The sequence below is a fragment of the Lycium barbarum genome, chromosome 11, assembly GCF_019175385.1.
Source record: "Lycium barbarum isolate Lr01 chromosome 11, ASM1917538v2, whole genome shotgun sequence".
Classification (NCBI taxonomy): domain Eukaryota; kingdom Viridiplantae; phylum Streptophyta; class Magnoliopsida; order Solanales; family Solanaceae; genus Lycium; species Lycium barbarum.
In genome coordinates, this window is record NC_083347.1 from 12642233 (window position 1) to 12653644 (window position 11412).

Below are 11412 nucleotides of genomic sequence, written 5' to 3' on the forward strand. Positions count from 1 at the left end.
TAACACAGTTATCCATGTCACAATTTCCTCATTTATAAAACTAGAGGCCATGACACTGTTGGGATATATACTATTAATCATGTGTTTGGATATAGTATTTATTATAGAACAATTGTTTATTCATTTTTTAATAAAGAGTTAAATAGATCATGTACTAGTACGTGTGTCCTTTACTTATATAGTAGATGATTTAGTGTATAGAGTTTAACTTATACACGGAAGATTAAATCATCGGTTCTTATAAGTATAAAGTTTATGTTCACAATTTAAGATGGAAATTGGACAAAGCCATCTATATGATTGTAGCACAAGATTAAATATAGTGTATCTTCATTATGAGAACGGTATAGTTTCGTCTTCTTGTGCTAGTACATTTTGTATGTATTGAACGGATCAAGTAGAGATAAGTATTTTTGTACTGAATATATAAAACAATCTCTCTATCATTAAATGTACATACTCTTAATCTTGATATGACTATTATGATCAATGTAATTTTTTCATTATTTTTATTTATTAAAAGGTACGACTCAATTGCGGGTCTATGTATTCCTGGTAAATTGGATAATGACAAAATACATTTGTGAAATAATAATCAGTTGATAGAGTCCATGTTTAGACTTTGAGATTGATGATACCCCTTTATGGATGCTTATAAGTCTCACGTGAAAATCCTGCAGGTGGATTTTGTATCCGTCACATGATATAGTTAGGCGGAAATATAAAGGATTCAATTAGTCAATGAATTAAATTGTCAGTAATTTAATCTAATTGATTGGTATCTGTAATCTTAACATGGGAAGTTAAATAAGTTTTAATGTATGATTTCGAAATTGAACTGAGGAGTGCAATTACGAATTTTTAGTGGAATAATTCGTAATTTATTATGGTAGGATTAATTCAGATATTTCGAATTAATTCCATAATAGGAAACCTAGTTAATTAAATTATGTGGTCCCTCATGTGCCCGAATAATAAAGAATTAAATGGAATCTGATTTCTTGGTGGAAAAGAAAGACCTAGCAGATTTGGGAAAAGAGTTTAAACCCCAAAAACCTGTAGTTATAAAAAAGGGTCTTATTCCGTAAGGAGGCTAGGGCTTTACAAGTTTCTACACTTTTTCATAGAAATTCGCTCACACGAATTTCGCGTAGAAGACCGTGGAACTGGAGGATGAAGGCTTTTACTCGTGCTTCAAGGCCAGATTCGAGGTTGCATTCACGCTTCAAGAGATAAGTATTACTTTTGTGTTTGATTAATATCTTGATTATGTTGTGTCTATATTACATGCAAGTTCGATCCTGGCTATTTGCTTCCGCTGTTTATGCCTGTATTCCATCAATTGACATCAAGAGCCTGCTTGCACCTAAATAGATAACATATCTTTCCGCATAAGGAATGGAAAATGACTAAATTGGTTCCCTGTTTAGGTGCAAGAGGATCAGCAATATAAATGACTATTGGTTCCCTGTTAAATAGTTCTGGTGGCGGCAATATCTTGAATAATCTATAGCTTGTGACTTGTGGATTATAAAAGTGCATTAGTAAGACCTAATTAATAAAGAGCGATGATGCTAAGAGGTATTGGTGGCGGAAGTGAAGATATTTCCTTTAACGTGGTATAAATCTTTACTTGTCACAAGCATTCCTTGTTGAATGAAATTTTATTTTCTAGTATTGGATCAAGAATCACTCTCTATTTTGTTGTAGTGATGAAATTACTATGTCTGGTCGCCGGTATTAGGTGTTTGCTGCTGTTTCGATGGCGGCGGTTGCTGGGGTTATAATTTTAACCTACTACTGTGATTTTACCTGAAGCATGAAAAGTCTCCTGTTTTAATTCTTAATTCGTGGCCCAACACAAAAGAAAATGTTTTGGCATAGCTTATGATTTTTTGTCATGGCGTCTAATAGTAAGCAAATTTGTTTGCCAAGTTAATTTTAAGTTTTAACCTATGGTGGATGCAACTCTTGAAACTGTGGCCTAATGCCATTATTGTCTTGTTTGCTTAAGTGGATGGCCGTAGAATTAATTAGGTGGGCATATTTTCCTTTTACGTTTGTATAGTCTTCCTCCTTATAAACGTGTATAGTGATGTATAAATTGAGAATTTTATGGTTAATGAATAATAGCTATTAAAGTGGTTTATTTATTTGAAAATCATTGAAAATTCTTAATAGCTTTATACATGTGAGATTATATCAATACATGGATTCAAAATTATGATTAATAAATAGGATCTACAACAGTGGTCTATTTATTTGAGTCATTAGAATGCATGTGCTCAATGCGTCATGTATAAATTGTTCTAGATAAGTGTACACTGTCGGTGGAGGTTAATTTACTTGAAAGGAAATTTACCTTTAGAGACTAGTAACACTTAATTAATTCATGAAAAGAGATATCGAGTTTTTTCGCCCAAAACGAGAAAACATAACATCTTGCATTTCATGTGCATGAATCGCGAGGACAATTTGTTGTGAGTAAGTGTTGCATGTCTTACCCAAAGTTGTGCTCATGGGATAATTGTAAAAAGGAGAATAGAAACCTGAATCAGATTATTTAATCCTTAGTTATACCTAAAGCGGTTATCTTCCAAATTTGGTTATGATTTTAGATAAAATATATGTTAATTTAGTTCTAGACTTACATGTATCTGTTCTTGCTTGGTAAAAGATGCATTTGCAGTGATTGATGTCGTTTTTCGGCATTCTGAGATCGTCTAGATGAGTTTTAGGTACTTTGTCAGATTAAAATTTGTTTTAAGTAAGAAAACGATATTCTTTATATCGATTTTATTTATGTTAAATCTGGAGCATGATTACACATGATAATTTAGTAGGCGTTTGGCCATAGAAATAAAAAAAATCACTTTTTGGAATTTTGGAGTTGGAGTTGGAGTTGTGTTTGGACATAGTTTTTGAAATTGTATTTTTTGTTGAAATGTAGTTGTTCTGATTGTGAAAAAAGTGATTTTTTTTGAAAAATAAGTTTTTCTTGTTTTTGGAATTCCGGAATACAACTTCAAGTTGTATTTGGAATTTTCATGGCCAAACGCTGATTCCGGAAAAAAGTGAAAAAAAAATTGGGAATAAAGTGAATAATTCTTATAGCCAACCGGGACCTTAATATGAATCGATATATGATAAGGATATAGATCATATTTTTTTTTTCTTGAATCGCCTGAATAAGTTATTTATCGAATTTGGTCATAGATTTAGACATCGGGAATATTACGAACTCTGATTGGTCTGAAATTCGTCAGGTTCATCGGAAACGACCCAATGAGCAATACTCATTGCTTTGCAGTGAATCACGTTGTTTTTCGGTGATTCGGGGTTGTTTAGATGGTGTTTTGGGCAATTTTTGTTTTCTGAAAAATTACTTGGCTATGATCTAATGGTGATAGAGATTCTTCCTCATGGTTTTCATGACTAAATAATAGTGAAATAATAAATTTATGTATTGACTTTAGGTCTTCCTCCCCCTCCGATAGATTTATTATTGGTTGTCACTAGGTATAATCACTAGTTATTGGTAACTTGTATTAACTCTCCATTTGAGTTACATGCTGGGTCAATGGAACTAGAGATAATAACAATGATATTCACTTGGCTTAAATTAGCAAGATACTCTTCGTCTGAGTTAGCTCTGGTTTTAAATTTATAGAGTGAATATCTGTGTCACGCCCCGAACCATGGCCTGGGCGAAATACGGCACTCGGTGCCTTACTGCATGTGACCAAGCAAACCACATGGCTTGCTGAATCATCATGAGGCATAACATGAGCGGAATATAACATGAAATGTGATGAGCTTTTATAAAACATGAGATGTCATAATAATTTAATGAAATACTTGTTTAAATCATGAATGCGGAAATATCATAATATTGAGCCAAAGATGGCTACACGACTCTGAGTATCTGATATAACTGACTGACTAGTCTATGAAACCTCTAATCATGAGTCTTGACGGGAAAACATACTCACTGGGACAAGCCCCCCACCCAGCATACCTTTCAATGCATGATTAATAAAATAAAGATAACATATTAAAACCCCGAAAGAGATGGGGCTCACCAATAAGCTGATACGTGTAGAGTCCTACTAAGAAGATGCGTCGTCCTATAAATCTGTACTTGCATCGTGAAATGCAGGCCCCCGGGGCAATAAAAGGGGACGTCAGCACATTGAATGTATTGGTATGTAAAGCAACTGAATGAAATAACATGGGACATAGAAATAACATAATAGAGACTGAACTGAAATGTGATCATGAACATGAGTACATATACATATATAACATGTGTAAGGTATCGTGAGTAGGGAGAGCAGTAAATATAACCGACAACATGGTCTGGTACTTGCGTCCTACCAGCAGAACACTCATACCTTGCCAGGTACATGAGATTTAATAATATTATGAAAGGATCCAGTCATTATAAAAGATCGTCCTAAGCATGGGTAGAGCGATCCTCGTCCTACGGTGGTTACGTAGTTTCAAGCTGTTTGAAGCCTTCTCGGTAATTAATGCAACTCCCAAAAATATGAACATGGAAAATAAGTGGCACTTGCTGCCCATGACCTTTCATGAAATCATAACTTGCCTATCCATGGATATCATTCGTATTATTCTTGCATGAACTTAATAAACATATATAGCTTTTCTTGAAAATATCATAATAGTTCATAAACTTGCATGTAAGAACCCATGGAACGTAAAGTATGGGTTTGCATGGCTTACAGACAGATTCTCAATAATCATAATGATGTATCAAGAACACAATGAAGAATTTATAATAATTTTCATACATATTATAATCATGGGACATGGGCCTAGGGTTATTATGATCATGGTTAAAAACCCTAGTTTTCGTAAAGCTTCATACTTTATGGAAGAAGAAGAAGCGTGGGGAAGAACAATGATGTTCCACACGTAGATAGCAACCCTACATACCTGTTAATGCTCCAACTTGTATTAAAAATCTGAACTTGAAAGAAGAATCCCAAAGTATTGAATTCCCTTTAATTGGGTTTTTCTTGAAAACCCTAGGTTAAGAATGATGAATTCTTGATTAGAATCCATGGATACATGTTATAATTGACTTAGAAGGCTTAAAATAGGCTTACCTTGGTGTTCTTGATGATGGGAGAGGGTAGGAGGTCGTTCCAAGGCTTGAAGGAAAGAAAAATAATGATTTGGACTGATATGAGCGAATATATACTATTTTGGATCGTAAATTATATGGCCACTAAAATGCAGTCCGTATTTCATAATATGGGTCGTATTTAGGGTCGTATTTTCTAGACTGCTCTGCGACTCTTCAGTAAAACAGTCATAACTTTTTGTACAAATGTCCACTTGACCTTCATAATATATCGGTGGAAAGGTATTTCAAAGCTCTAAAACTTTCATCAAGGAAGTTTTCCCAAATTTTCAAATAATAAAGGGGTTATGGTCGCTGGAAGTAAGATCTTCTACAAACTCACTTGAAAACATGCCCCATAGAGTAGCTTCTAACTTTGTTTTGCCCAAAGACTCTTCTTATGACTTGATTAGTTTTTAAAACACTTCCTATATCTCCCCTGTTGTTTCCATTATACCCCCTATCTTACGCGTTAAATCTTAGCCCGAAGATCCGAGATGTTACAATCTGGCATCACATATATATGTTGCATGAATTGTTCTTTTATATTGAAATTTGTTGTTCAAGATGCATGAATGTCTATGTGGTGTGTTTTGAATTTTATATTCCATGATTACATAAACATGCCAATTTCCAGAAAGCAACACTAAGATTATGTAAACATATTTTAAAATTTTGTTCGTTGTTCTTGATTCATTTATATTAGTACGCTAATGATGATATGTAAAAAGAACTACTGAACAAATGTATATGTTTTTTAAATTCTATTTAGGCTGGGAAAAAAAGATTTTTTTTATCCGAATTGGTCATGGTTTCGGAATTCTGATTTTTGACGAACTTTGATTGACTCAAAATTTGGTAGGTTCATCGCAAACGACCCACTGAGCAATACTCATGAGCTTTCTGGGCCTTTTTTGTCCATCCCGGGTCGTTGAGATGGGTTTTTTGGTCATTCTTCAGTTTTCTGAAAAATTTTTGTTAAATAAAATTTTTATTTCTTCAAACAATAGTGGTAGGGTTCATTATCTATGGTCTCCATTGTATATAACAATGATATAATGAGTTTATATGTTGACGTACTTCTTCCCCAACGGATAGATTCATTATGGTAAATTACTATGCTTCAGTCTCTAGTTAATTGATAGTTTGTCTTGACTCTCCAACTGAGTTACACGCTGGTTCAATGGAACTAGGGTTTATTAAAAGTGATATTTACCTAACTTAAATTAGCAGTTTACTCTCCATCTGAGTTGGTCCTGTTTTAATTTATGGGGTGAATTATCTGGCATGACTCATATAGTTTGCATGAATAGTTAAGTTTCCCTATCGAATCTAGTTATTCCATATGCATGGTTGTATGTGTGATGTGCGTTTTGAATTTTATTATTATTACTACATAACTAATGATCTATTTAATGATTATATCTCAAATTCTCAATAGACTTTATCCAGCCCACTTACTACTAGTCAGGAATTTCTTTTGATAGAGATAAGACATTAATTAGAGAATGCATTATATGTAACTTCTGTTAGAAAGAATTTATTTTCAGTTTCTAACCAAACAAGAGATGGATAGTTAGTTTATTTTTCTTGTAACTCGTGTTATTGAGTTTGATAAACATTTTATCTCTTGTGGTACATTGATGTGTGAATACTTTAAATTAATATCTCTTCTGAATTGAATAATGTTAATCTGTCCCGTAAGAGATTTTTTTTCCAGGAATTGAATGAGCTTATCTGTGGCACTTATGTCTAGGTCATTTTAATCTAGATAGGATTCTGAAGTTGGTCTAAGGATGAAATTTTAATGTTCATTGAAAGTGGAGGCACTACCAACTTGTGAGTCCTCTTTAGAAGGAAAAATGACTAAGAGACCTTTTCTCTTAAAAGGAAATAAAGTTAATGATAAGTTAAGCCAATCCATTCTGAATTGTGTGGTATAATGAACTTCAAGGCAAGAGGTGATTTTGAGTATTCTGTGACATTCATAGAAGATTATTGATGATATGAATATATTTATTTGATGCTCTGTAGGTCCGAATGCTTTGAAAATTTCAAGGTTATTAAGGCGAAAATGAAAAGTGTCAGGAAAAATATATTAAGTCACTGTGATTTGATCGTAGTGGCAAGTATCTCTTTGAACAGTTCATTAGTTGCTTATCAGATAGAGGGATTGCATTTCAATTGTCTACACCAAGTATTCTACAATAGATTGGTGTGGAAGAGAAAAGAAACATGACTCTTATGAAGGTGGTAAGATTAATGATTGACTTATTCATATTTGCTTTTTTGTTTTGGGATATGTCTTAGAAACTGCGAGTTACATTCTTAATTTAATTCCTTTTAAGTTTGTACTTTTGATACCACAGAACATTGGATTGGATGTAATCCAAATCTGCAACATGTTTGGATATGAGGTTGTCTAGCACATATGTTCAAAGGGAAAACAGATAAGTGGTAATCAAGAACGGATGTACGCATGTTTATTATATATTCAAATGGAACGAAAGGAGGTTTATTTACAGTCCTAAAAGAAAATAAGGTAATTGTTAATACAAATGCTAGATTTTTAGAAAAGGACTATTTAATAATCCAAGTTCTTAGAAGTAAACTAGTTTTATAGGAACTGAGCAAAGAAATAGCAAATGAGTCATCTAAAAATTCAGAAGTTCAAGAACATCTAACCGACAAGTCAGGGTTGACGTTCCATTGCATTTAAGTAGTGAGAGAAACATTAAAAGGCGTAAGAAAATTCACTACTTTTAAGTAGTGGGTGTGATGTTGAGCAAATAACACTATATGGAGTCATTAATATTTCAATACCTAAAGGCAATGAAGATAATATTAAGACTCAGGAATATGATAGTGTGACTATAATAGTAGTAGTACTTAGTCATAGTATACTCTTGGGATAGTTTCATGATAGGATCCTGAAAAGAAATGCACTTTTGGGAGAGTTTCATGATAGGATCCCTGAAGATATTAGTACAGAACCGGTCAGTTACGACAAAGTACTACTAGACGAAGTTGCATCACGAAACAACTTTGCAAGTTTTTTTTTTCAAAGAGCTTATTGGCTAAGACTTTTGGTAGTTGTGCAAAAGGAATACATGTGAAAGTTGTAAATGCATGGTTAAAAGTCTAAGTGGGAGATTGTTGGGGTATATACCATTAACCATGCGTTTAGACATGGTATATTCTAACAATTGTCATGGTTAAAAGTCTAAGTGGGAGATTGTTGGGATATATACTATTAACCATGTGTTTGGATATAGTATTTATTATAGAACAATTATTTATTCATTTTTTAATAAAGAGTTAAATAGATCATGTTCTAGTATGTGTGTCCTTTACTTATATAGTAGATGATTTAGGGTATGGAGTTTAGCTTATACACGAAAGATTAAATCATCGGTTCTTATAAGTATAAAGAGTATAAAGTTTATGTTCACAATCTAAGATGGAAATTGGACAAAGCCATCGGTATGATTATAGCACAAGAATAAATATAGTGTATCTTCATTATGAGAACGGTATAGTTCCGTCTTCTTGTGCTAGTATATTTTGTATGTATTGAACGGACCAAGTAGAGATAAGTGTTTTGGTACTTAATAGATAGAACAACCTCTCTATCATTAAATGTACTTATACTCTTAATCTTGATATGACTATTATGATCAATGTGATTTGTTCATTATTTTGATTTATTAAAAGGTACGACTCAATTGTAAAATACATTTGTGTTCCTGATAAATTGGATAATGGAAAAATACATTTGTGAAATAATAATCAGTTGATAGAATCCATGTCTCGACTTTGATATTGATGATACCCCTTTATGGATGCTTATAAGTCTCACGTGAAAATCTTGCAAGTGGATTTTGTATCCGTCACATGATATAGTTAGGCGGAAATATAAAGGATTCAATTAGTCAAAATGAAATTGTCAGTAATTTAATTTAATTGATTGGTATCTATAATCTTAATGGGGAGTTAAATAAGTTTTAGTGTATGATTTCGAAATTGAACTGAGGAGTGCAATTACGAATTTTTAGTGGAATAATTCGTAATTTATTATGGTAGGATTAATTCAGATATTTTGAATTAATTTCATAATAGGAAGCTTCGTTAATTAAATTATGTGATCCCTCCCGTACCCGAATAATAAAGAATTAAATGGAATCTGATTTCTTGGTGGAAAAGAAAGACTTAGCAGGTTTGGGAAAAGAGTTTAAACCCTAAAACCCATAGTTATAAAAAAAGGGTCTTATTCCATAAGGAGGCTAGGGTTTTACAAGTTTCTACACTTTTTCCATAGAAATTCGCCCACACAAATTTCGCAAATTCTAGTATTATTCAGGTTACACAGTAGAAGACCGTGGAACTGGAGGATGAACACGTTGATGGTTTTTGCTCATTTTTGAAGGCTACATTTGAGGTTGCATTCACGCTTCAAGAGATAAGTGTCAATTTTGTGTTTAATTAATATCTTGATTATGTGTTGTCTATATTACATGCAAGTTCGATCCTGGCTATTTGCTTCCGCTGTTTATGCCTGTATTCCATCAGGCACGTGTGTTGAGCCCAATATTTTATAATTTGCACGAATGCCCCTATCTTGGGACGGTCTTTAATTTTTTCCTCTCAAATTGCAGATCTTTACTTTTTGCCCGTCGACACTTTAAGTAATAAAAAAGTGGCCGAAAATACCTCTCACATCGGAAAATTAAAAAAATTTGCAAGGCAAGCTTTCATAGAAATTATGCCTATTCGGGCAAAGTTACATAAAAACTATGCCGTGTCCGGTATAGTTCTGTAGAAATTAAGTTCTCCTACGGAACTATGCCAGACAAGGCATAGTTTTTATATAACTTTGCTCGAATAGACGTAGTTTCTATGACACCTGGCCCTGTGAATTTGTTTTTTTGACTCTGTTGGGGTTTGAACCTGGAATGTCTAGTTTCGTAGACCAGCGAATAAATGTACTTCGGCCTACAAATTTTCATTAAATGAGAAGTAGTGGCAATAATTAAAGACCAGCATTTGAGGGGAAATATTAAAGACCAGTCCATATAAAGGGCAATTCGCGCAAAAAAAAAAAGATTTAAAGGGGTTGGTTCTTTGCAGTCATTTGGTGGTGAGCGATAGTATTAAAGAATTAAACACACGATAAAATTGCAGATGAGATCCGTGACGTGATTGCCACGCGTCGATAACGTCCTGTCATGTTTAACTGTCAATCGTACGGGTGTCAGACCGTACGATCAACCTAACCCAACGTAATACATTTCAGAGTTTTTCTTTATTTTTTAGAAACACTTGTTGTATGAAGCCTAGGGGGCAATACTATAAATAGGGGTCATTGTCCCACTTTTGAAGGGTTGGCTTTCTCATATCAAAAACATCTTGTACTAGAAAATATATACAAATCTCTCTCTCAATATCAGATTTTAGTCCGGATACATTGTGCTCATCTCTTAGATTTGTTCAATTAAGTGATTCTCATATATTAATTGATACATCAATCTATAGCGAATCTCTTGTCATTATTACTCTCTTCATATCATATTCATACATACTTTTTTCCACCAAATAGATTGAGGCTTAACCACATATCCTATACCTACTCACAAATTTAATTGATTATCCAAATTTGGGGTAAACAGTTTGGCGCTCATCGTGGGGCTAGGATAATAGTGGTCTTTGATCGTGATCTCTATCTTACCCATCAAAACCAAAAACGTCTTATGTTCGTCTCTGAAAAAACAGACCAAATGGCTAACAGTGGGCAATCTGGTCACGTCAACAACAACGAGATCGTGGCCGAAAATGAAGGCAGCGGGCCACGAGGATTACCAAACCCCACTGACCCTTTAAATACTCACAATTCAATTACTTTGTCCCGGACATAGGGCCGGAAAGAACCGGATACCCCAAATGATAATATTGACTTACGTTTAATTTTTGAAATGTTGCAAGAACAGAGAGCGGCGATTGCCGAACAGGGAATCGCAATAGCCCAATTGCAAAACGGAAGAGATAAAACGACCCCGGAGAAGGCGAAGGGTGTTGCTGAACCCAGAAGAGATGAGTCACGGATGGTTGAAAGCAATGGGTCCGAAGCTGGTTCATCTACCGAGGTTCTGAGTGCTCGAAACGTTGGCGAAGCGGGTAGACTCGACCGAAAAAAGGGTGGAAACATACAACTCTTGGGTGGATCAAATCCTGGGGGCTCCGCCTATTTTGAAAGGGCCGGATTCAAA